This window comes from Oncorhynchus clarkii, chromosome 12, assembly GCF_045791955.1.
Source record: "Oncorhynchus clarkii lewisi isolate Uvic-CL-2024 chromosome 12, UVic_Ocla_1.0, whole genome shotgun sequence".
Lineage (NCBI taxonomy): Eukaryota > Metazoa > Chordata > Actinopteri > Salmoniformes > Salmonidae > Oncorhynchus > Oncorhynchus clarkii.
The window spans coordinates 24,083,795-24,111,683 of NC_092158.1; positions in this window are offsets into that span (position 1 = coordinate 24,083,795).

Consider the following 27,889-nt stretch of genomic DNA (forward strand, 5'->3'; position numbering starts at 1 on the left):
TGTTGGGATCCAATGGCGAATGAGTAATCCCCCTCTATCAACAGTCCTATTAGCAAATGTGCAATCATTGGATAACAAAATGGATGAGCTCCGATCAAGACTATCCTACCAATGGGACATTAAAAACTGTAACATCTTATGTTTCACAGAGTTGTGGCTGAACGACGACATGGATAACTTACAGCTGGCTGGCAAGACCAAATCTGACCATAACTCTATCCTTCTGATTCCTGCTTACAAGCAAAAACTAAAGCAGAAAGTACCAGTGACTCGCTCAATAAGGAAGTGGTCAGATGACGCAGATGCTAAGCTACAGGACTGGTTTGCTAGCACAGACTGGAATATGTTGCGGGATTCTTCCGAGGAGTACACCACATCAGTCTCTGGCTTCATCAGTAATTGCAGAAGCCGTGGATTACAGCGAACATCCAAACTGAGCTAAAAGGTAGAGCTACCGTTTTAAAGGAGTGGGACTCTCACCTGGATTCGTCAAAGAAATCCCGCTATTTCCTCCGACGAACCATGATACAGGCAAAGTGTCAGTTCAGAACTAAGATTGAATCGTACTACCCCACTCCGATGCTCTTTGGATATGGCAGGGCTTGCAAAGACTACAAAGGGAAGCACAGCCACGAACTGCCCAGTGACACGAGCCTACCAGACAAGCAAAAAAGTCTATGCTCACCTTGAGGCAAAAAACACTGAAGAATGCATGAGAGCAGTAGCTGCTCCGGACAACTGTGTGATCACGCTCTCCATAGCCGATGTGAGTAAGACCTTTAAACAGGTCAACATTCACAAGGCCACAGGGCCAGATGGATTACCAGGACGTGTACTCCGAGCATGCGCTGACAAACTGGCAAGTGTCTTCACTGACATTTTCGACCTGTCACTAACAGAGTCTGTAATACCAGCATGTTTCAAGTAGACCACTATAGTCCATGTGCCCAGGAACACCAAGGTATCCTGCCTAATTGACTACCGACCTGTAGCACTGACGTCTGTAGCCGTGAAGAGCTTTAAAGGCTGGCCATGGCTCACATCAACACCATTATCCAAGAAACCCTAGACCCACTCCAATTTGCATACTGCCCAAACAGATCCACAGATGACGCAATATCTATTGCACTCCACACTGACCTTTCCCACCTGGACAAAAGGAAAACCCACGTGAAAATGCTATTCATTGACTTCAGCTCAGCGTTCAAAACCATAGTGCCCTCAAAGCTAATCACTAAGGTAAGAACCCTGGCACTAAACACCTCCTTCTGCAACTGGATCCTGGACTTCATGACGGGCTGCCCCAGGCGGTAAGGGTAGGTAACTCCACATCTGCCATGCTGATCCTCAACACGGGGGCTCCTCAGGGGTACGTACTCAGTCCTCTCCTGTATTCATTGTTCCCCCATGACTGCATGGCCAAGCACGACTCCAACACGATCATTAAATGTGTAGATGACACAACAGTGGTAGGTCTGATCACTGACAATGATGAGACAGCCTTTAGGGAGGAGATCAGAGACCTGACAGTGTGGTGCCAGGATAACAACCTCAATGTTTTCAAGACAAAGGAGATTCTTGTGGACTGCACGAAAAGGAGGACCGAGCACGCCCTAAATTCTCATCAATGGGGCTGTAGTGGAGCAGGCTGAGAGCTTCAAGTTCCTTGGTGTCCACATCACCAACAAACTATCATGGTCCAAACACACCAAGGCAGTCGTGAAGAGGACACGACAAAGCCTATTCCCCCTCAGGAGACTGAAAATATTTGGCATGGGTCCTTAGATCCTCAAAAAAAAAATCTACAGCTGCACCAGAGAGCATACTGACTGGTTGCATCACCGCCTGGAATAACAACTACTTGGCCTCCGGCCTCATGGCACTACAGAAGATAGTGCATGCGGCCCAGTACATCACTGGGTCCAAGCTTCCTGCCGTCCAGGACTTCTATACCAGGCAGTCTCCGAGGAAAACCCCAAAAAATTGACAGAGACTCCAGTCACCCTCGTCATAGACTGTTCTCTCTGCTACCGCACTGCAAGAGTTACCCGAGTTCCAAGTCAAGGTCCAAAGGGCTTCTTAACAGCTTCTATCCCCCAAGCCATAAGACTCCTGAGCAGCTAATTAAATGGCTACCCGGACTATTTGCATTGTCCCCCACTTTTCCGCTGCTGCTACTCTGTTTATTTTCTATGCAGATTAAATTTACCTCTACCTACATGTACATATTACCTCAATTATCTCGGCTAACCTGAAACCCCACACTGACGCTGTGACTTATAGCCTCGCTACAGTTATTTAATTGTTGCTCCTAATTATTTGTTATATTTCAAATTCTTATTTTCTTTTCAGTTTATTTTGGTAAATACTTTTGTAACACTTCTTTCTTAAAACTGTATTGTAAGGTCTGTCTGTTGGTCTATGTCTGTTTTTGGCGCAGCTGACACATTTGATTTGAAGTTGCAAAGAAAACAGGAGCTGCCTCCACTATTCCAGCACCATTTCAACTTCAACATTCTCAAATCCCCTCTTCTTACTTAGTCCAATACAGTGACAACTGAAAGATGTTAAAAACGATTTTGTCCAATTAACCTAAATATGATGTGGTTGTCCATGGTTCTGATTTCTGTGTGTGTGTGTGTGTGTGTATGTGTGTGCTTGAGCTCATTCAAGTAGAAAAACATGTTGAGCCTCCCAAGTGGCGCAGTGGTCTCAGGCACTGCCTCGTAGTGCTAGCTGTGCCACTAGAGATTCTGGGTTCTAGTCCAGGCTCTGTCGCAGCAGGCAGTAACAGGGAAACCCATGGGGCGGCACACAATTGTCCCAGTGTTGTTCGAGGAGGGTTTGGCCAGCAGGGATGAACTTGTCCCATCGCACACTAGCAACTCCTGTGGCGGACCGGGCGCAGTGCATGCTGACACGGTCGTCAGGTGTACAGTGTTTTCTTCTGGCTTCCGGGTTAAGTGGGCATTGTGTCAAGAAGCAGTGTGACTTGGTTGGGTTGTGTTTCGGAGGGCGCACGGCTCTCAACCTTTGCTTCTCTCGAGTCTGAAAGGGAGTTGCGGTGATGAGACAAGACTAACTACCAATTGGATACCACGATATTGGGGAGAAAAAGGGGTCCTTTTTTAACAAAGATTACAACATTTTAAAAACATGTCGACCCATCCTACTTGAAGAGAAATGCCAATGCCATCCTCTCTTTCCTGCTGACTAAAATGGATCTATCATTTTGTCTGTCATACAGTCATGGCCAAAAGTTGAGAATGACACAAATATTAATTTCCACAAAGTTTGCTGCTTCTGTGTCCTTAGATATTTTTCAGATTTTACTATGGAATATTGAAGTATGATTACAAGCATTTCAAAAGGCTTTTATTGACAATAACATGAAGTTATTTGCAGTGTTGACCCTTCTTTTTCAAGACCTCTGCAATCCGCCCTGGCATGCTGTCAATTAACTTCTGGGCCACATTCTGACTGATGGCAGCCCATTCTTGCATAATCATTGCATTGAGTTTGTCAGAATTTGTGGGTTTTGTTTGTCCACCCGCCGCTTGAAGATTGATCACAAGTTCTCAATGTGAGTAAGGTTTGGGGATTTTCCTGGCCATGGACTCAAAATATCAATGTTTTGTTCCCCGAGCCACTTAGTTATCACGTTTGCCTTATGGCAAGGTGCTCCATCATGCTGGAAAAGGCATTGTTCATCACCAAACTGTTCCTGGATGGTTGCTCTCGGAGGATGTCTTGGTACCATTCTTTCCTCAAAGGCAAAATTGTGAGTGAGCCCACTCCCCTGGCTGAGAAGCAACCCCACACATGAATGGTCTCAGGATGCTTTACTGTTGGCATGAGACAGGACTGATGGTAGTGCTCACCTTGTCTTCTCCGGACAAGCTTTTTTCTGGATGCCCCAAACAATCGGAAAGGGGATTCATCAGAGAAAATGACTTTACCCCAGTCCTCAGCAGTCCAATCCCTGTACCTTTTGCAGAATATCAGTCTGTCCCTGATGTTTTTCCTGGAGAGAAGTGGCTTCTTTGCTGCCTTTCTTGACACAAGGCCATCCTCACTCCAGTCTTCACCTCACTGTGCATGCACTCACACCTGCCTGCTGCCATTCCTGAGTAAGCTCTGTACTGGTGGTGCCCCGATCCTGCAGCTGAATCAACTTTAGGAGACGGTCCTGGCGCTTGCTGGACTTTCTTGGGTGCCCTGAATCCTTCTTCACAACAATTGAACCGCTCTCCTTGAAGTTCTTGATGATCCGATAAATGGTTGATTTGGGTGCAATCTTACTGGCAGCAATATCCTTACCTGTGAAGCCCTTTTTGTGCAAAGCAATGATGACGGCACGTGTTTCCTTGCAGGTAACCATTATTGACAGAGAAAGAACAATGATTCCAAGCACCACCTTCCTTTTGAAGCTTCCAGTCTGTTTTTCAAACTCAATCAGTATGACAGAGTGATCTCCAGCCTTGTCCTCATCAACACTCACACCTGGGAGAACGAGAGAATCACTAACATGATGTCAGCTGGTCCTTTTGTGGCAGGGCTGAAATGCAGTGGAAATGTTTTAAAGGGATTCAGTTTATTTGCATGGCAAAGAGGGACTTTGCAATTCATCTGATCACTCTTCATAACATTCTTGAGTATATGCAAATTGCCATCATACAAACTGAGGCAGCAGACTTTGTGAAAATGTATATTTCTGTCATTCTCAATATTTTGTCATGACTGTACAATTACATTTTTTGTCCAAGGCTACCTGGCTAAAATGCTTGCTTGCTAGCCTAACTTCCATTCATGGGCAATGTTAGCTAGTTAACTTTAGCCTTCTATATCTAGCTACATATTGAACTTCCATCCTCTCAGGACAGGGGCACAACAATGTATGAATGGTTGGATCAGAATCGCCGATATAATCATTGTCCAGTATGGAGAATTAAGTAAAAACAGTCCAAATCCCTGCAACAGTGTAATACTTGTTTGGACCAGACAGCATCAGATAGATGGCCCTACACATTAAAAGACAGAGGGGCGCTGTTTCGCTCTCTGATACAGTACATTCAGCCTCTTGCAAATTGAAGGAAAATTATGAAAAACAGCGAGACGAAAGATACAAAAACCTAAAATATATATATATTTTTTTTCATCAATTTTATTTGGGAAGCCTGGCTTCCCTTGGAATGCATGAATACACACCACTGTTGCATCTGTCTTCACAGCACATCCTCCCTTCTTTGCCTTGGGAAAGTTGTTTTTGTATCACATCATTCCTGCTGTGGTGGTTGCCTGGGAAGTAGATGTTGAATTTTCTAAAATGTCTATCATTACAGCTTGATGATAGTGGAAAGACAAAAGGAGATGGAAAATGGAATAATAATACCCCCCCCAATCATCATGATTAGCCCGAATGACAAGCTACATAAACTGTAAAACAATTAACCACACGATGGAACTCACCGCAATTCCTTTTGTGGACAATATTCCTTCATGTCAGCAGTTCTCAGACTCATGGTAGAAGGCATACAGATGAAAAAAACAAAAACCATATTGACTATCAGGTGTGTTACCCAGTTCCTACATTTGAATATAAAATGGATTTTATCAAACAAAACAATGCTACATTTTATCTCTGGGACCCTCAGAATGACAAATCAGAGCAAGATTACTGGTTGTACAGTATGTAAGGGTTCTCCTCTTCATCTGATGAGGAATAGGAATCATCGGACCAACACGCAGCGTGGTAAGTGTTCATACTAAATGTAATTAAATTAACTGAACACCGCATGACCAAAAAAACAACGAGCACGAACGACACGAAACAGTCATGTAAGGTGAGAAAACAGGAAAAAACTACCCACAATCACAGGTGGGAACAGGCTACCTAAGTATGTACAGGCTACCTAAGTATTCTCAATCAGAGACAACAATAGACAGCTGCCTCTGATTGGGAACCATACCAGGCCAAACACATAGAAATACAACACACAGAACAAAACAGAATGAAAAACATAGAATGCCCACCCCAACTCATGCCCTGACCAAACCAAAATAGAGACATAAAAAAGGAACTAATGTCAGGACGTGACAATGTAAGTACATTACTTACCTTCAGAGGTGAATGCATCAAACCAGTTGCCGTGATAAGTGTTTTGTTGTTGTGCACTCTCCTCAAACAATAGCATGGTATTTTGTCACTGTAATAGCTACTGTAAATTGGACACTGCAGTTAGATTAACAAACATTTTAGCTTTCTGCCCATATAAGACATGTCTATGTCCCGAAAGTTGGCTGTTACTTACAGCGTCATTCTAATCACATTTGTGCACGTTAGCAACAACCATGCCGGTTTAGGTACACAGATCCCGTAGAGGTTAAAACTTCATTGTTGGTTAATCCCGTGTCCGGGATCGTTGTCATCATCTGACACTAATTAGCATAACGCAACGGACATAAATATTACTAGAAAATATTCCTATTCATGAAATCACAAGTGAAATATATTGAAACACAGCTTAGCCTTTTGTTAATCACCCTGTCATCTCAGATTTTGAAAATATGCTTTACAGCCAAAGCAAGACAAGCATTTGTGTAAATTCATCGATAGCCTAGCATAGCATTATGTCCAGCTAGCAGTGGGCAACTTGGTCACGAAAAATCAGAAAAGCAATCAAATTAAATCGTTTACCTTTGAGCTTTGGATTTTTTCACTCACGAGACTCCCAGTTAGATAGCAAATGTTCCTTTTTTCCAAAAATATTATTTTTGTAGGCGAAATAGCTCCGTTTTTTCTTCACGTTTGGCTGAGAAATCGACAGCAAAAAATATTCCAAATTAGCTCCATAATATCGACAGAAACATGGCAAACGTTGTTTATAATCAATCCTCAAGGTGTTTTTCAAATATCTATTCGATAATATATCAACTGGGACAGTTGGCTTTTCAGTAGGACCGAGGGGAAAAATGGCTACCTCTGTATTTTACGCAATAATCACTCAGAGCCATCAGGTGACCACTTACGCGATATAGTCGCTCATTCTTCAACATAAATGAGTGAAACTACGTCAAAATGCTGTAGACACCTTGGGGAATACATAGAAAAAAGAATCTGGTTGATAGCCCATTCACTGCTCAATAGGGATGCATCGGAACACAGAGCTTTCAAAACATGAGTCACTTCCGGATTGGATTTTTCTCAAGCTTTCGCCTGCAATATCAATTCTGTTATACTCACAGACAATATTTTTTACAGTTTTGGAAACTTTAGAGTGTTTTCTATCCTAAGCTGTCAATTATATGCATATTCTAGCATCTTGTCCTGACAAAATAACCCGTTTACTCTGGGAACGTTATTTTTCCAAAAATGAAAATACTGCCCCCGGGCTTGTAATTAAGCATTTCACTGTAAGGTCTGCACCTATTGTGTTTGACGCATGTGACAAATACAACTTGATTTGATTTGAGCATTTGCCCACTGAAGTCAGATATGAAGTCGAACGGCAGTAAGGTCAAACCCTAGTGAGGAAGACGAGCATGCAGATGAGCTTCCCTGGGAGAGTTTCAGACAGTTTGGTTGTGCAAACCCACAGTTTCATCAGCTGTCCAGGTGGCTGGTCTCAGACCATCTCCCAGATGAAGAAGCCGGATGTGGTCCTCGGCTGGCGTGGTTGTACGTGGTGTGCGGTTGTGAGGCCGGTTGGACGTACTGCCACATTTTCTACAATTATGTTGTACATAATTATGGTAGAGAAATTAAAAAATGTATTATCTGGAAACAGCTCCGGTGGACATTCCTACAGTGAGCATACCAATTGCACAGTCACTCAAAACTTGAAACATCTGTGGCATTGTGCTGTGTGACAAAACTGCACATTTTAGATTGGCCTTTTATGTCCCTAGCTCAAGGTGCACTTTTGTAATGATATTGCTGTTTAATCAGCTTCTGGATATGACACACCTGTCAGGTGGATGGATTATCTTGGCAAAGAGGACATGCTCTGTAACAGGACTGTAAACAAATTTGTGCACAAAATTTGAGAGAAATAAGCTTTTGTGTATGGAAAATATCTGGGACCTTTTATTTCAGCTCATAAAACATGGGAACAACACTTTACATTTATATTTTTGTTCTGTGTAGCCTGCTAGCTAAAGTCACAACAGATGAAAAGATGTTATTTGCCAGTATCATTCTGCTTGAACTATATTACTGTTTGTAAACAAAGATGTATGATGCGCACATGTAATGGCAGTTTTAAGGCATTTCATATTGAAATTAGTTAAGATTATAATCCACAACCATTGGTGAAATAAATATTTGGCTTTACATGATATTGCATAAAACAAGAAGTAATGCCTGCCTCCATTTGACATGAGGAAAGGGGACCAGTAACTTTATGATGAACTTTGTTAATTCATCAGCTACAGTCATATTTCATACTGGGCTCAACCTACTATGACCTGGTTTCATCCAAATATCATCCAATTTGATGAAAAACATGATTTTCACTGTTTGGGACCTTTATTAACAGTTAACAATTTCAGTTCATAATTAACAGCAGGGGAACAAAATGACATGTCTAAACTTGGACATTTTCACAAATGCAGGGACAATAGGGAATATTAGCTATTTACATTAATTCAGTTGACTTCACTGTAGTTCAGGAAAAGATACAGAAGTTGAAGTCTCTTTCACTGAAGTTAGATTATGGATGCTATGTCGATGCACAATGAAATCATTGATATGTTGCTGTAGAGCACCACTATGGCTGTAACATTACTGTGAGCATTATGGATTGCAAGAAGCAAACGGAACATAATGAGCACTCTTTTGTCAGTACAAGCAGTTAGTTCAGCACCATGGACAGCTACTCTTCACTACTCTTCATTCAGCACCAAGGACAGCAGATAACCCTCATACAACAACACTTCATATGGCAGCAATGAGGTGTGTGTGTGTGTGAGTGAGAGACATTAATCAAATCAAACTTTTCTTATATAGAACATTTCTTACAGAGGATGCATTCCAAAATACTTAACAAAGAAAACAATTAAAAGGTGAGAAAGATAAAAACACAATACGTTTTCTAAATGAGACACATTTAAATAGAAAAACAATGATCAAATAACAGTGCAACAATGTATTAGTCTCTCACAACCAAAAGACCAGTGCCAGAGGATCTGACATCTTAAAAGCACATCAGACATGTATTCTGGACCACATAGTGCTTTACAGATCAATAAAGCAATATTAGAACGTTTGTGTGTGTGTGTGTGTGTGTGTGTGTGTGCATGTGCGTGTGAGAAATGAAAGCCTCCGAAGGCGAATTATAACTAATATCTACTGCTGCTTTTAGAAAATGTCTTTGACTTGAGGGAAAACAATGGAGAGCTCAGTAGAAGAAGCTCAATAGTGGGGCACATTACTGGTCAAAGAGAGCGAGCTGCTTTGTGGCTAGCTGAAATGCATGATGAAAGAGGGTATTAACGGCACACAGCAATCAGAGGGAAACAAACCGGCACACCCAAAACAGTGGAGAGTTGAGCATTTATTTTTCTCATTAGTGCCTGGTGAATTAAAACAATCTTTCAAACCTGTGCCATCTGAGTGCCCCGGAGCCCCATTCTCATTCAACATACAACATCTAAAGACCTAATTACGCCAGTCCCCCAGCCTGCAGTCAGGTAGAGCCTCTTCACTTGCTGAGTTTTCCACTGCATCTGTGACACCGGAGTCCCCAGGGCACTGGCTCCACAGATGCTGCTGCCAGAGAAGCTCTCTCTGGACTCTAGCCCTTATTTGGAAAGGAGAGAGATGGGGAAGAAAAAAAGAGCCCCCAGCTTCATATCTCTGACAGCTCATTACCACGGAAACAGCCCTGCCCTAACATCACTGCCCGGCCCCCGTCTCTGGGAGAGATACAGAGAAAGACATGAAAAATATATTTTTTAAGAAAGAAGAGCTTTGTTATAGAGACACTAACTCTGCCTTTAATTAAGACAGTAAACTTCAGAGTGTGGAGGTCTCCAAAGGATTACACTCCCACCAGCCTCAGCAAGGGTTCCAGGCACTAAGATTTCAATATGATCATGAAACTGAGAAAAAGAAGGAGCGACTAGAACTCTGCCAGAGACTAATAACTGTCAAACTAGGACTGTGTCTCCCAAGTTCAACAGGAACTAGTCAATCACATACATACTGTATTACTGAGGAGGACATGGTCACAGAGGATCCACAAGACAGGATGGCGGTTATACCCTGTGTGCACTAAAAATGCATTTTTGTTGGGCGAGACAGACAGTGCTTAATAATATAATAGTTATAATACCTTATGAAAGAACATAAGATATTGTAAATGTCTCATACAGTATTTAAATGACACATTTAAGTATGGGGGTACAGCCTTGCTTTGGAAGTGAACTTAATGTAGTACCGTAATGGTACTTTTGATAATAGTGGATTAATGAGTGAATGAATGAATTAAACAACTCTGGATATCTTTGCAAGCATTTAAGCTCTTTAAGTAAGTGTTTACCTTCCACCTACCTAGCGAGAGGATGGGATATTTATTGATCTTTTCACAGGATGGTGGGGGGATGGCATGTGTTAAACAAACTCAAATTTGCTCATCTGTCACATTGTATTGGGCAGAAGAAACAGGATCCCGCTCTTCTTCACTTTGATCCTAGGATTAGTGGATTTGTATTATTCTGAAACTGAAATATTTTGAAACTTAGTTTGAGAGGTGAATTTCTGGATTCAACCGTCACTTGTAATATCCGATCATAAGTTTCCCACTATGTTGCTATTTACTAATTATTGCCTGAATGAAGGAACATTAAGTGAAATTGATATCTAACCTAGAATTATGTTTATTAATATTCAGCTTTTCTCCCAATTTTGTCAGCAAGTTTTTACTCTCCAACCCACACAATCAATAAATATCCTGTGAACAACACACCTGTTGGTTGACACCAGGCCTGACATATTTTCCCATGGTGAATAATTACCATCCCATCTCATCAAGAGATTAAGTCTAGACTTGTTTTATTACCTGCTCTATTTTGAAACATGAGCACTATGTCCTAGATAAAATTGGAAGCGTCCGCATATCTTCTTGCCGAGAGTAAAATCATTTAATATTGCTTTAATGAACTTCAAAATGTGTCTCAGCTTGGCATAAAAGCTTCAGTTGCCAAAGGAATACATTTGGGAAAAGACACAGTGGAGGCAAAACATCTGGCCTCGTGTTTTTAATTAGACTTGGCTCACAGGCGGGTTTTGCTTGTTCTGTTAGTGTGGGACTTCTTGGCCTTGATAACCACCTGATGCTATCCTGACTGGCTCCAGATGAGAGGGTCCCAGGAGGAACTGAGATCAAGGCACATCGTGTGTCGGCATGCTTCCACATTAGTTTAAATCCCCATGACGGAGATTGCCTAGAGTAGATACTGTAGACGGGTACCATACCTAGGTATTTTACATTATAACTACACAGTCAAGTGTTAGTTAGATACATGGGTATGTTCTCTGTTTTGAACATTAAGCAGTGGACTCAGATAGGGACACATGATGTGTGTAAGTAAGCACTTCGCTGCAGTGTTTATACCTGCTGTAAACTGTGTTTTTTACAGATAACATTTGATTATAATATATTGATAATAGGGAGAACTCATTCACTCAAGAGCAATAAATGCTTCCTTTTTCAACTTAGAGTTGATTCCACAAGAATAGGAATAGAATTCATGAAAGTACCCAGTGCCCAAGAAAAGGAAACCACACATTCTAAATCTTACAAAGACTAAAGAAGTGTCTAACTGATTATAGCCCGAGGCAAAACTCATTACAACCAAGAACGAACTGTGTCTGACAGTGATTCAGTTGTCAGTGGGGCTGAAGAAGACAGAGGCAATACAGATACAGATTAGGGTCACTTCCTGTCCATTTATAGTTATAAACCATTACAATCTATTCATTGTAATTTTAAGACGGCGATATACACTGTTCACACCACTGACCCGAGCCGAGCCAAGCTAAACTGTGTTGAACTGGTTACGACTACAACACAGTTGCTGGAACTTTGCTAAAAAGGGCAATGTGGAAATTAAATATCTGAGCCAGGAATGCACAGTTGGGTTGGTAGTAACTATAAATGGGTAATAGTCTATGTCATGGTCCATAAATTCCAATGGAGCATTGCCCCTCATGTTGGTTCAGTCACTCTCTGTGTGACTCTGAAGCAACACAGTGGGAATAAAAATGTGAAAAAGTGAGGAAATCAGTAGGAAAACATTACATCTTGTTGTTTTTCACAACAAAGATGTGCATGTTTAATTGGCAATCCTTTGATAATTGGCATTTTGGGTGTGTCTGTGTGTGTATGAATTTGTGCGTGTGTCACTCATGCATGAAGAATTCGGGACACAGGCGCAGGAATGCGTAATAGGTTTTTTTTTATTATAAAATTGTGGCTTGCCGTGTAAGGGCATGGGGATGAAGACCAAACAAACATGTACACAAAACACAGGGTTAAAACCTAAACAAAAGAGCTAGGAGTACCTCGAATAAATACACACGCGCACAATGATTAACACATGGGAAGAGACCCGTAATCATCTGCGCAATCCACAAGGGCACGAAAGCCTGAAACACACAGCACAGGTACTCACACGCACCAACGGACATTGTAACAATAATCGACAGCCCAATGGACACCAAAGGGCACTAATCAGTGGAATTAGGGGACAGGTGTGCGTAATAAAAGTTCTGAAGGGATCTGTGACAGTACCCCCCCCTGACATGCTGCACCAGCAGCGCAATGACCCCGGCCTCGAGGACAATCCCAGGAACGCTGTGCAGGCCGATCAGGACCCGATGCAGCTGCTGAAGTTGTGTCGTCGTCGTCGGACGGACCAGTAGCAGTGGCGTCGGATAGACCTGTTGCGGCGGCTCCGGACGAACCAGTCGCAGCGTCGTTGGACGGGCCATTCCCGCTGTCTCCCTTAATGGTTGATTATTCTGTCACGCTGGCATGAATGTTTCGGGAGACAGGCGCACGAATGTGTAATAAGGTTTTTATTATACCCCAAATTACTGCGTGCCGTGTAAGGGCACAGGGAAGAAGACCAAACAAACACATACACAAAACCCAGGGTTGAAACCCAAACAAAAGAGAAAGGAGTACCTCAAATAAATACACACGCGCACAATGATTAACAAACGGGGCGAGCCCCGTAATCATCTGCGCAATCCACAAGGGCACGAAAGCCCAAAACACACAGCACAGGTACTCACACGCACCAATGGACATTGGAACAATAATCGAAAGCCCAATGAAAACCAAAGGGCACACTTATACAAGCACTAATCAGTGGGAATATGGGACAGATGTGCGTAATGAAAGTTCCGGAGGGATCCATGACAGCATGCAGCGTGTGTGTGTGTGTGTGCCATAGCCTATGTTTATTAGTGTTTGAGTTCAGTCATCGAATCAAATCACATTTTATTTGCCACATGCACCGAATATAACAGGATGATGGTTACCATGAAATGCTTACCTTACCATGAAATGCTTACTTACTAGCCATTAACCAACAATGCAGAGTTTTTAAGAAAGTAATTAAGAAAAATTTGCTAAATTAGAAAAATGGTAACACAAGAAAATCACAATAACGATGCTATAAACAACGGTTACCGGTACTGAGTCAATGTGCTGGGGTACGGGTAAGTTGAGGTAATTGAGGAAGGGGTAAAGTGACGATGCATAGATAATAAACAGAGAGTTGCAGCAGCGTATGTGAAGAGTTTGAAGGAATGTGTGTGTGTGTGTGTGTGTGTGTCGTTAATATGCATGCGTGTCTGTGTCTGTCCGTGTGCGTGTGTGTCAGTGTAATATGTGTGAGTGAGTAGTTTGTGTCCAGATAGTGTACATCTAGCCTGCGCAAAAGAGTCAAATAGTCTGGGTAACCATTTGAGTAAATGTTCAGCATTCTAATGGCTTGGGGGTGTAAGCTGTTAAGGAGCCTTTTGGTCGTAACATTCAGAGCAGTGATAAGCCACACATTATTTCTGTTTCTCTCTCTCTCTCTCTCTTTCTTTCTCTCAGCCCCATTGCCTTTCGTGTGAAGGCTGCTGATGACAGTGTGTTTCTGCTCTCATGTCCATCAAACACTGAAAAACATGTCCTCTTTGTCTGCCTTTAATGAGAAACTGTGAGCCCAGGGGCAGATGTGGAGGCCTAGAGGAGAGGAGTCCATTCAGGCAGAACATTGAGCCTTTATCTTCCTGAGACTGTCTGTGTGGAGCCCAGGAAGCCACTGCCTGCCTAACAGCACCTTAGCTCAAACCTCTGAATCTAGGGGATATTAACAATATTTGGCTCAGAAATACACTTCTTCATTGACATTGGTGTACTAAGAACATTAAAGCTATGGAAGTGTTGCTGTGCATACAATTACCTTTTCCTTTGTTGCACAGTTCTGTATTCTCAACAGATACATTATTTTCCAAGTGTTGCAGAATAGCATTGTGCAATTGAAATTATTGAAAAAGGCATGAAGCGAACACAGAATGAAAAAGCCAGCATTGCTGGGAGTTTATCCCAACAGTCCTGTTATCTGGCCACAATATTCAAGAAAAATGTCAGCGCATAAAAGCATATCATTGTGGAGTAAAGAGTTGATATTTACTAGTAGAATAAACAACACTGAGAGGAGTAAGCATGTGTCCAATCAGCCTGGTCCCAGAACTGTAAGTGTTTAAACCAACTCTTCTGACTACGACTAGCCAACTATTCTCTTTGTCATTAGCCAGAGGAGTTGGCTTAAGTACATACCGATCTGAGACCAGGCTAGTGTCAAATATTAAGACTAAGTCTCTTCAAGGTTAGCACTTTCTCATATGCCAAGTTTACAGGTTTATTCACCAAAGAGTAGCCCTGCAAATACCGTTTTCTTCTCCAGTTATTAAACATAGTTCCCAATAACTACTCAACAGAAAACCCATTTCTTTCTCAAGAGCTAAACCCCTTTGAGAGTGGCCGTGACATTACCTTTCTTTTTTTTGGCGTCCAGAATCCACTGCGTGCCTCTTGAACCAAAATTTAAAACATCCATTCTATTTATGCTCTCCTCAGTTGGGCAGTCTCTGGAGAAGGTTTACATTACCTGACAGCCTGTAATGTCAGAGCCAGACAGCCAATTTCATAAACATATGCACCAATTACCAAATCCATTAATATCCATCATGTCCTGTCATAAATCATACAGCATGGCAGTGGGTCTGACTGTATAATCATTGTTGATCGAGTAGCGGAAGTCCTTGATTAGGTTGACTCATTATTTCCTTCTATATGATTAAACTCAGCTCTGAAATAATGAAAAGAGAAAATGAACCAACTCTGCTCCAATGTGTTTATAATTGTGATTATGAGCCCTTGGAAATGTGCTTCGATGACTTATCTTTCTCTGTTTGCGAATATGACAGACACAATGATCAATGCTTTGACATAAAAACAAAAAAAATATCCTGTGTTATGGCTTACAAAAATAGCCCTGACTCCTGGAAATGGTTGAATAAACTGAAATCGAATAACACAAATTCAATCTTGACTGTTTAAACACACAGTAAACATGAGGAAATGATAGACAGCTAAATATGGGTCGTGACTTGATAAAGCATTAAAATTCTACTTCTTTCATCTAAGGATGCATTTTACTTGTGTAATCCTGTATGTATTCAAACAATTATAGCTTTACTGTATGGTGCTATTATCAGAGAATTGTACTATTTTTATCTTGACAACAAGTTTTAAAACTAACCCCTCTTAATTCCCAGGTTTGTTTAATTACGCATTAAAGCAATGTATTTCAGCTCCATCATTTACATTGCACGAACTGAATTAATGATATTATTTGTTCTTTGCACTTTACCTTCAAGGTCCAGTAACCAGGGGACATTCTAAATACAGATAGTTTGAGGTGAATGGTTCATGCCATTCAGGATTGTAGAAATCTAATTTGGGTTTTACTCATCTCTTTCGGCATGGAGAAGTCTAAATGTAGATTTCTCATGATTGGCAATTGTTGTATCTTCAACGTTATTGATCTCTCTGGTCCAGCTTTTCCTCTTTGTTATGGGAATGATCCGATTTACAAAGTCTGTATATACGTATGAGATGGAAAATATCCTTCACCTTCCAACGGCACCACGCTGGACCCTCAGTTATGAAGACCAATTGGCTCCTGGCCAGAGCTGACTAATGTTTTCTGGCACGTGGGGGTTTCAGGGAAATCAATACTGCACAATAACCATGCTTGGCTAGAATCTACACTTTGGAATGGATGAAAGCACGTAATGTTCAGTGCAAACCCGATTAACAAAGACGCAAAGTCATGCATTATTTAGGAGTTGCCAGTTTCTTGAGGCCACTTCAAAACAAACATGAATTATGCATTTGTTCCCAGACTGCTTTCTTGATTTTCTCAAAGAAATGTGTTTATTTTATGTACTGTTTAAGAACAATTGGTACATTACTAATCAAACAGAGTAAATCAATATTTACAAGGCGGGTCAGTGGCCTGCCTATTTGAGGGTAAATTTAAGGTTGTTAGGATGGGGACAGCAAGGAGACCCTGTCCATCCAGATCAAAGCTAATGGGATGAACAGAAAATAGGATTTTGACACCCACCATCTCAGATTGTTGTGAGTTTTTTTCTGTTGTTAGAAACCGATAAGACTAGCATTCCTGGCACATTATTTTGTGAGAAATTAAGCTAATTGATTGCACCCAAAGTAGCCATTTTAATTTATAGCATTCATATAATATTAAATAAATATAAAGTGACAAGAAAAAGTATGTGAACCCTTTATAATTACCTGGATTTCTACATAAATTGGTCATAAAATCTAAGTCACAACAATAGACACAGTCTGCTTAAACTAATAACACACAAACAATTATACTTGTTCATATCTTTATTGATCACACCATGTAAACATTCACAGTGCAGGTTGGAAAAAGTATTTGAACCTTTGGATTTAATAACAGGTTGACCCTCCTTTGGCAGCAATAACCTCAAACAAAGTTTTCTGTAGTTGCGGATCAGACCTGCACAATGGTCAGGAGGAATTTTGGATCATTCCTCTTTACAAAACTGTTTCAGTTCCACAATATTCTTGGGATGTCTGGTGTGAACCGCTTTCTCGAGGTCATGCCACAGCATCTCAATCGGGTTGAGGTCAGGACTGACCACTCCAGAAGGTTTATTTTCTTCTGTTCACGCCATTCTGTTGTTGAATTACATCTGTATAATGGGTTGTTGTCCTGTTGCATCACCTAACTTCTGTTGAGCTTCAATTGGCAGACAGACAGCCTTACAATCTCCTGCAAAATGTCTTGATAAATTTGGGAATTCATTTTTCCGTAGATGATAGCAAGCTGTCCAGGCCCTGAGGCAGCAAAGCAGCCCCAAAACATAATGCTCCCTCCATTATAGTTTACAGTTGGGATGAGGTTTTGATGTTGGTGTGCTGTGCCTTTTTTTCTCCACACATAGTGTTGTGTGTTCCTTCCAAACAACACAATTTTAATTTCATATGTCCACAATATTTTTACGGTTGCGCTGTGGAACATCCAGGTGCTCTTTTGCAAACTTCAGACAACAGTGGCTTTTTCCGTGGTGTCCTCCCATGAGCACCAGTCTTGTTTAGTGTTTTAAGTATTGTAGATTCTTCCAGAGATTTGTGTAGTCTTTAGCTGACACTCTAGGATTCTTTTTAACCTCAATGAGCATTCTGCGCTGTGCTCTTGCAGTCATCTTTGCAGGACGGCCTCTCGTAGGGAGAGTAGCAACAGTGTGGAAAATTATCTTACCGACTGATGAACATCAAGGCCTTTAGAGATACTTTGTAACCCTTTACAGCGTTATGCAAGTCAACAAATCTTAATCTTAGGTCTTCTGATATCTCTTTTGTTCGAGGCAATGCTTCTTGTGAATAGCAAAATCCAATTTTGTGAGTGTTATTTATAGAGCAAGGCAGCTCTAACCAACATCTTCAATCTCGTCTCATTGATTGGATTTGAAGGCCTTTAGAGTGATTGTGCAGAAATCCAGGTAATTCCAAACGGTTCACATACTTTTTCTTTTTGATTTGGACCAAACTTTTTTCTAACAATGAGTTAAATAAAATACCGTTTTTTATGATCACTTTGATACTATTTTCACAACTGTGTGGTACATTTTCACAACTCTTAGTACAAAAATCCAAACTGGTCACACATATAACGCAGCAAGTCTTTCATTAAAAACCTGTTATTGTGCATACATTTGGACTGCAAACATCTCTCACTACACAACCATTGATTAAACATGTTAAGTTTATTGTGACATGTAATGAGAACATTTGTTTAATCACCAAAACACAACATAATGATATATTTTCAATTTAGTTGTTTTACCTGCCAGTTAATCCAATAGCAAATAATGCAAGATACTGTATGTGTTTCAAATCGCCCTCAGGAGTGCTGAAAGTAATAGGCTACACTACTGTAATTTACAGTAGATTACAAAGTTTTCACATTAGGCAATAGATTTACATTACCCAAAACATTTCCAGAAAATCTATAATTTCCATAATATCTATCCAATCTGTAATCAAAAATGTGATCAAAGACTTCCTCTACAACCATTCAAAAAAAATTACATAACAGAACTCAATTCGTCCAAAAAGTTGACTCAAGTTTTCCGAAAGCACTTGGAAGTACATGGGTGATCATCAAGACTCTTGGAAGAATATTCTATGGACAGTTGAGTTAAAAGTATAACTTTTTGGACGAAATGTGTCCCATCATGCCTGGTAAAAACCAAACATTGCATTCCACAGTAAGAACCTTATACTAACGGTCAAGCATGGTGGTGGTGGTGGTGCGATGGTTTGGGGATGCCTTGCTACCTCAGAACCTGGACGACTTGTCTTAATAGAAGGAACCATGAATTCTGTTCTGTATCAAAGAATTCTACAGGAGATTGTCAGGCCATCTGTCTGTGAGCTGAAGCTGAAGCTCAGCTGGGTCATGCAGCAAGACAATGATCAAAAACACACAATCAAGTCTACATAAAAATGGTTCAATGGCCTAGTCAAAGTCCAGACCTAATCACAATTGAGATATTGTGGCAGGACTTCAAATTAGTAGTTCATTCTTGAAAACCAACAAATGCAGTTTGCTCGCAATAAAAAATCAAATCAAACTTTATTTGTCAAATGCGCCGAATACAAGTGTAGACCTTACAGTGAAATGCTTACTTACAAGGTCTTAACCAATAGTGCAGTTCAAGAAGAGTTAAGAAAATATTTAACAAATAAGTAAAAAATTAAAAAAATATATAAAAAGTAACACAATAAAATAACAATAACGAGGCTATATACAGGGGGTACCGGTATGGAGTCAGTGTACGTGCGTACAGGTTAGTCAAGGTAATTTGTACATGTAGGTAGGGTTGAAGTGACCATGCATAGATAATAAACAGTGATTAGCACCAGTGTAAAAAACAAATGGGGGGGGGTCTTATGGCTTGAGGGTAGAAGCTGTTAAGGAGACTTTTGGTCCTAAACTTGGCGCTCCGGTACCTCTTGCTGTGCGGTAGCAGAGAAAAGTCTATGACTTGGGTGAGTGGAGTCTGACCATTTTTTGGGCTTTCCTCTGACATCGCCTATTATATAGGTCCTGGATGGCAGGCAGCTTGGCCCCAGTGATGTTCTGTCCCGTACGCACTACCCTGTGTAGCGCCTCACGGTCTGATGCCGAGCAGTTGCCATACCAGGTAGTGATGCAACTGGTCATGATGCTCTTGATGGTGCAGCTATTGAACATTTTGAGGTTCTGAGGTCCAATGCCAAATCTTTTCAGTCTCCTGAGGGGGAATAGCCATTGTCGTGCCCTCTTCACAACTGTCTTGGTGTGTTTGGACCATGATAATTTGTTGGTGATGTTGACACCAAGGAATTGAATCTGTTACATGCCCAGACTGGACGTGCGCGTGCGCCATCCTGCGCAAATAGATTTTGTCCCCCCACACCAAATGTGATCACAACACGTAGGTTGAAATATCAAAACAAACTCTGAACCAATTATATTAATTTTGGGATTGGTTCAAAAAGCATTAAACAGTTATGGAAATGTAGTTGCTAGCTAATGGTGTTGGAGTCATGCTTGGCCATGCAGTCATGGGTGAACAGGGAGTACAGGAGGGGGACTGAGCACGCACCCCTGAGGGGCCCCCGTGTTGAGGATCAGTGTGGCAGATGTGTTTTTACCTACCCTTACCCCCTGGGGGCGGCCCATCAGGAAGTCCAGGATCCAGTTGCCGAGGGATGTGTTTAGTCCAAGGGTCTTTAGTTTAGTGATGAGCTTTGTGGGAACTATGGTGTTAAGCTCTGAGCTGTAGTCAATAAATAGCATTCTCACGTAGATGTTCCTTTTGTCCAGGTGGGAAAAGGGCAGTGTGGAGTGCAGTAGAGATTGCATCATCTGTGGATCTGTTGTGGCGGTATGCAAATTGGAGTGGGTCTAGGGTTTCTTGGATAATGGTGTTGATGTGAGCCATGACCAGCCTTTTAAAGCACTTCAGGGCTACAGACGTGAGTGCTACAGGTTGGTAGTCATTTAGGCAAGTTTCCTTGGTGTTCTTGGGCACAGGGACTATGGTGGTCTAATTTAAACATGTTGGTATTACAGACTCGGCAGGGCCAGGCTGAAAATGTAATTGAAGACAATTGCCAGTTTGTCAGCGCATGCTCGGAGTACACGTCCTGGTAATCCGTCTGGCCCTGCAGCCTTGTGAATGTTGACCTGTTTAAAGGTCTTACTCACATCGAGCATAGTAATTATTTAGATCGTCTGGTAGGCTCGTGTCACTGAGCAGCTCGTGGCTGTGCCTCCCTTTGTAGTCTGTAATAGTTTGCAATCCCTGCTAAATCTGGCAAGGGTCGGAGCCGGTATAGTGTGATTCAATCTTAGTCCTGTAATGATGCTTCGCCTGTTTGATGGTTCGTCGGAGGGCATAGCTCGATTCCTTATAAGCGTCCGGGTTAGAAACGCATGTTTTTTTCTTTGCATTATCTCTTACCAGATCCATTGTGTTATATTCTCCTACATTAATTTCACATTTACACAAACTGCAAAGTGTTTCCTTTCAAATGGTACCAAGAATATGCATGTCCTTGCTTCATGGCCTGAACTACAGGCAGTTTGATTTGGGTAAGTCATTTTAGATGAAAATTGAAAAACGGGGTGGATCCTTAAGTCGTTTTAATATTAGATTTCATGCACCAGATGTTATTTACAAATAGACACAGACCGCCACCCCTTGTCTTACCGGAGGCGGCTGTTCTATCTTGCCGATGGACCGAAAACCACACCAGCTGTATGTTATCCATGTTGTCGTTTAGCCACGACTCTGTGAAACCTAAGATATTCAAGTTTTTAATGTCCCGTTGGTAGGATAGTCTTGGTCGGAGCTCATCCATTTTGTTATCCAGTGACTGCACATTAGATAACTGGACTGTTGGTAGAGGGGGATTACTCACTCGCTGTTGTTTCCTTACGAGGCACCCCAACCTACGTCCCCGATATCTCCATCTCTTCTTCATATAAATGATGGGTATTTGGGCCTTGTCAGGTGTCTGAAGTAAATGCTTTGCGTTGACTCGTGAGTAATCGCTGTCTTTTCGGTCATTAGAGACAGTGGCAGAAACATTACGTACAAAATAAGTTACAAATAAGTACGAAAAACACACGCAATAGCACAATCTCCTTCGGTAGCATCATCATCAATAACTCTCTTTGGTGGTCCGAATATGTCGGAAACATTAACTTGCTTGACCATGCTGTTTGTCATGTAATTGTCTGTTACTGTACATGCAACATGCTTTGTGGACTTCACTGGACAGAGGTTCCTATCCGGTTTTGTCATAAACAAAGGTGTGGTTATATTTATTCTGCCACTGTGTATTTTTTATCGTCTTGGCCTATAGGCCTATATATCACGATCGCAAGGCATGTGAATGAACTGGATTTATAGAGCAAACAACGAAATTATCACAACACAGGTTTTAATATGGCTTTTTTCCACGCACTGCTACTGAGGTCCGACACATTGTAAGTCATAGTTATTAATTTCAAAGCAATTGAGAATTCACTAATCACTACCTATTTTGACAAACATTTCCCCTTTCAAAAACATTACAAGCTGCGTAGACAGTCTCCTGGATCTCCTCTTCAACGTGGTCACTCTTGATCCAGCGGAGTATGTGGGGAAGGTGTGCATGCTTTCCATCCAAGGTGTCCTGTCTGTCCTGAAAAAGAGAAGGCCATAGCTGGACTAGTATCCAACTTCAATCGTAGGGGTGACTGAAGCCAAGTGAGTGACTGCAACCTGTTTGATTGAAGCCAGGGACATGGGACCCCCTCATCTCCCGCTCCCCTCCCCATCAATCTATGTAGTTGGTTGCATTTCCTAAAGCACAAGTAATGGACTTTTATGTGATATTATATCACATTTTGTTACTTTGTGTTGAAGAAGGTGCAACAGCGCCTCTTCAACCTCAGGAGACTGAAGAAATGTGGCTTGGCACTTAAAACCCTGACAAACTTCTAGAGATTCACAATTGAGAGCATCCTGTTGGGTTGTATCACCGCCTGGTATGGCAACTGCACCGCCTGCAACCGCAGGGCTACAGCACCCGATGTCACAGGAAGGCCAAAAAGATCATCAAGGACAACAACCACCTGAGCCACTGTCTGTTCACCCCGCTATCATCCAGAAGGTGAGGTCAGTACACGTGTATCAAAGCTGGGGAAGAGAGACTGAAAAACAGCTTCTATCTCAATGCCATCAAACTGTTACATAGCCATCAGTAGCACCTTAGAGGCTGCTGCCCTATACGTAGACATTAAATCACTAGCCACTTTAATAATGGAACACTAGTCACTTTAATAATGTTTACATATTTTGCATTACTCATCTCATATGTATATACTGTGTTCTATTCTACTGTATCTTAGTCTATGCCGCGCCGACAGTGCTTGTCCAAAACTGTATATATTCTTAATTCCATTCCTTTACTTTAGATGTGTGTGTATTGTTGTGAAATTGATAGATATTACTTGTTATATATTACTGCATTGTTGAAACTAGAAACACAAGCATTTCACTACACCCACAATAACATCTGCTAAATACCTGTATGTGACCATTAACATTTGATTTGATTTGGATTTGATACTATGACTCAGGCTTTACTAATTCTTGCGAAGTGTATCAGTGAACTGTATTCTGTAATTAGTTACAAAACAATATAATGCAATTGTGAATTGCTGCTGTTTGTCTGATATCCAACAGTCCATGATCAGCTCTGTTGACCATGAGAGCATTTTGGAGAGAGTATGGGGTGAAGCATACTATTTAGGCTCGGAATGAAATGGCCCATTGTTTACCTTGTTACCTGGCAACAACAACAATGGTGTCTTAAAGAGCTGTCAGTCAAGGTGAGCCTGTTCTTTCAAGGCATCCTGATAGAGATGAGAGAAAAGCTACAACATCTTCAATTCTGAGCATTTTACTAGGGTAAAAATATTATGAGTGATTTTGGTCATTCAAAGGCTATTATTACATGGGTAATAGGATGACTGTGAGGGACCTTTAAGAGTTTAATTGGTTTCTGTTCTAATTATCTGGTACGTTCCTTGTTGTTATTTCAATAGCTAATTTACACATAATCCCTGGGTTTGGTTGGGGGGAAGAGAGGGTAGCTGATTTAAGGAAAGAGAAGCTAATTACCAGTATTGTGGTGCTAGAGTCTAACCTCCCACACATAATTCCTCTTAGCCTTTTCCCCCACCCTTACATCCACCCCATTTCACTGCATTGTTTTCCCATCTGGACACCGAAAGTGACACATCAGACAGGCTTTTACTGCTCAGTGCTGGGGTCCAGAGTCAGGACCCTATATCAGCTCTTCACAAAGGAACCCCAACACTCTCCATTTGAGCTCTCTATCACTCTCAGATAACAAAAATAAAACAGTAATACAATTATTTGAGGGGGAAAAAAGCAGGTAAATACAACAAAAAAATAAACGTCCTCTCACATTCAACTGCATTTCTTTTCAGCAAACTTAACATTTGTAAATATTTGTATTAACGTAACAAGATTCAACAACTGACACATCAACTGAACAAGTTCCACAGACATGTGACTAACAGAAATTGAATAATGTGTCCCTGAACAAAGGGGGGGTCAAAATCAAACATAACAGTCAGTATCTGGTGTGGCCACCAGCTGCAATAAGTACTACAGTGCATCTCCTGCTCATGGACTGCACCAGATTTGCCAGTTCTTGCCGTGAGATGTTACCCCACTCTTCCACCAAGGCACCTGCCAGTTCTGGGGGGAATGACCCTAGCCCTCACCCTCCGATCCAACAGGTCCCAGACATGCTCAATGGGATTGAGATCCGGCTCTTCGCTGACCATGGCAGAACACTGACATTCCTGTCTTGCAGAAAATCACACACAGAACGAGCAGTATGTATGGTGGCATTGTCCAGCTGGAGGGTCATGTCAGGATGAGCCTCCAGGAAGCGTACCACGTGGGGGTAGGATGTCTTCCCTGTAACGCACAACGTTGAGATTGCCTGCAATGACAACAAGCTCAGTCCAATGATTCTGTGACACACCGCCCCAGACCATGACGGACCCTCCACCTCCAAATCAATCCCGCTCCAGAGTACAGGCCTCGGTGTAATGCTCATTCCTTCGACAATAAAAGCGAGTCTGACCATCACCCCTGGTGAGACAAAACCGTGACTCATCAGTGAAGAGCACGTTTTGCCAGTCCTGTCTGTCTGGCCCTCAGTCCAGCCACTCTCAGCCTATTGCGGACAGTCTGAGCACTGATGGAGGGATTGTGTGTTTCTGGTGTAACTCGGGCAGTTGTTGTTGCAATCCTGTACCTGTACCGCAGGTGTGATGTTTGAATGTACCAATCCTGTGCAGGTGTTTTTACACGTGGTCTGCCACTGCGAGGATGATCAGCTGTCTGTCCCGTCTCCATGTAGCGCTGTCTTAGGCATCTCACAGTATGGACATTGCAATTTATTGCCCTGGCCACATCTGCAGTCCTCATGCCTCCTTGCAGCATGCCTAAGGCACGTTCATGCAGATGAGCAGGGACCCTGGGCATCTTTATTTTGGTGTTTTTCAGAGTCAGTAGAAAGGCATCTTTAGTGTCCCAAGTTTTCATAACTGTGACCTTAATTGCCTACCGTCTGTAAGCTTTTAGAGTCTTAACGACAGGTCCTGAAAAAGGGTTGTTTCTTTTTTTGCTGAGTTTATACTTGTTGCCTCTCCCAGTATGACTGCAGAAGCCGAGCGAGGCGCTGCCAGTGGTGTTTTCACACTTTAATTAGACTGTGTGATTTCCCTTTCATAGCGATAAAGTCAGAGAACACTGTTATTCTACCCACAAGCAAGCATTTAAGGCCCTCTCTCGTCCGTCATTCAGCAAATTAGATCATGACTCCATACTGCTCCCTATTTACAACCAGAAGCTCAAACTGGAAGTACCCATCACTCACTCCGTTGAGAAATGGTCACTAGAATCAAAGATTATGCTACAGGACTGCTTTGCTGATGCTGATTGGAAAATGTTTTAGAGACTCCGCCGATAACCACCTCCGTCACCGGCTTTATTAGGAAATGCATCAGTACGTCGTCCCCACAGTGAAGGTTCTCTACTTCCCCAGATTAACACTGAGGTTGGTGCTAAACTAAAGGGCAGTGCTGTGCCACCACACATAGGGCTATTAGAGACTGAGGCTACAGTTGAGAACAATAATAAGTACAAGAAGTCCTGCTCTGACATCCAAGGAGTCATAAAACGAGCGTAAGGACAATATAGGACTATGGTGAAATCATATTACACAGGTTCTGACATCCACCGCATGTAACAGAGGCTCCAGTCCATTACGGATTACAAAGGAATCCATGACCTACCACACGAACTCAATGCATTTTATGCACGCTTCGACTATTATAACATCGTGCCGGGTGTGAAGGCTGCCACCGAAGCAGAGGACTGGGCGATCTCATTCTCTGAGGCCGACGTGAGTAAGGTCTTTGGGTCAACACCTGCAAGGCGGGAACATGCCCAAAGGTATTCCGTGGTGCGTTCTCAGAGCATGCGCAGCTGGCAGACAAATTAACTATATTTTTTTACCTCTCCTTGTCCCACCATAACTCTAAGGATTTCTGTCACAATGACTACCACCCTGTAGCACTCACATCTGTAATCATGAAGTGATTTGAGAGGCTGGTTATAGCCTTCGTAAGGATCGGTGTCCCGCTAGCGGGACAACTTCCGGTGAAACTGGAGGGCGCACAATTCAAATAAATAATCATAAATATTATGGATTTTAAACATTTTGCTACATATAAGTATCTATATCTGCTGAAAGCTTAAATTCTTGTTAATCTAATTCCACTGTCCGATTTACAGTAGCTATTACAGAAAACAGCTAAAACATGCCATGCGATTATTTGAGGACGGCGCCCCACATCAAAATATTTTTCCACCAGCACAAGTTTCAAAGATTCACATATAACGATTAAATATTCACTTACTTTTCGAAAATCTTCCTCTGATTTGTCATCCAAAGGGTCCCAGCTATAACATGTAGTGTCGTTTTGTTAGATAAAATCCTTCTTTATATCCCAAAAAAGCCTGTTTAGTTGGTGCCACAGATTTGAGAAATCCACTCGTTCAACTTGTAGAGAAAGGAATCCAAAAATCTACCCCTTAACTTTGTTTCAACAAGTCAAAATATGTTTCTATTTACTCCTCAGATATCGTTAAATGTAATCAAACTACAATATTTATTTCGAAAGAAGTATGTTCAATAGGAAACACGCAAACATGAATTTCCAAGACTGTGTCCTTCTACTAAAACTGATATTTCTTATTCGTTTTTGAAGTTGCAAGCCTGAAACCTTGAACATAGACTGCTGGCACCCTGTGGAAGCCATTGGAATTGCATCCAGGGAGCTAATTTTTAATATGACCTTTGTCTTGCATTTCTAAGAGGATGGTCTCTCTCTCAAAAAAATTCCAGTTGGTTTTTCTTTGGATTTTCTCTTTCCATATCTATTGTGTTATGTTCTCCTATATTATTTTAACATTTCTACAAACTTCAAAGTGTTTTCTTTCCAATGGTAACAATTATATGTATATCCTGGCTTCAGGGCCTGAGCTACAGGCAGTTTACTTTGGGCATGTCATTCAGGCATTAAGTGGAGAAAAGGGGCATAGCCCTAAAAAGATTTATGAAGCAGATTTACAATCCCAAACACTCTAGACCCACTCCAATTTGCATACCACCCAACAGATCCATAGACAACGCAATCACAATTCCACTGCCTTATTAACCCACCTAGATAAGAGGAGTACATACTGTATGTGAGAATGCTGTTTACTGACTACAGCTCAGCATTCAACACCAGTGTCCCCTCCAAGCTCATCACCAAGCTTAGGACCCTGGGACTGAACACCTCCCTGTGCAACTGGATCCTGGACTTCCTGATGAGCCGACCCCAGGTGGTGAGGGCAGACAACATCACCTCCGCAACGCTGACCCCCAACACAGGGGCCCCCCAGGGGTGTGTGCTTAGTCCCCTCCTGTACTCCCTGTTCATCCACGATTGGGTGGTGATGCACGACTCCAACACCATTATCAAGTTTGCTGACAACACGACGGTGGTAGGCCTGATCACCAGCAACAATGAGACAGCCTACAGGGAGGAGGTCAGTGACCTGGCAGTGTGGTGC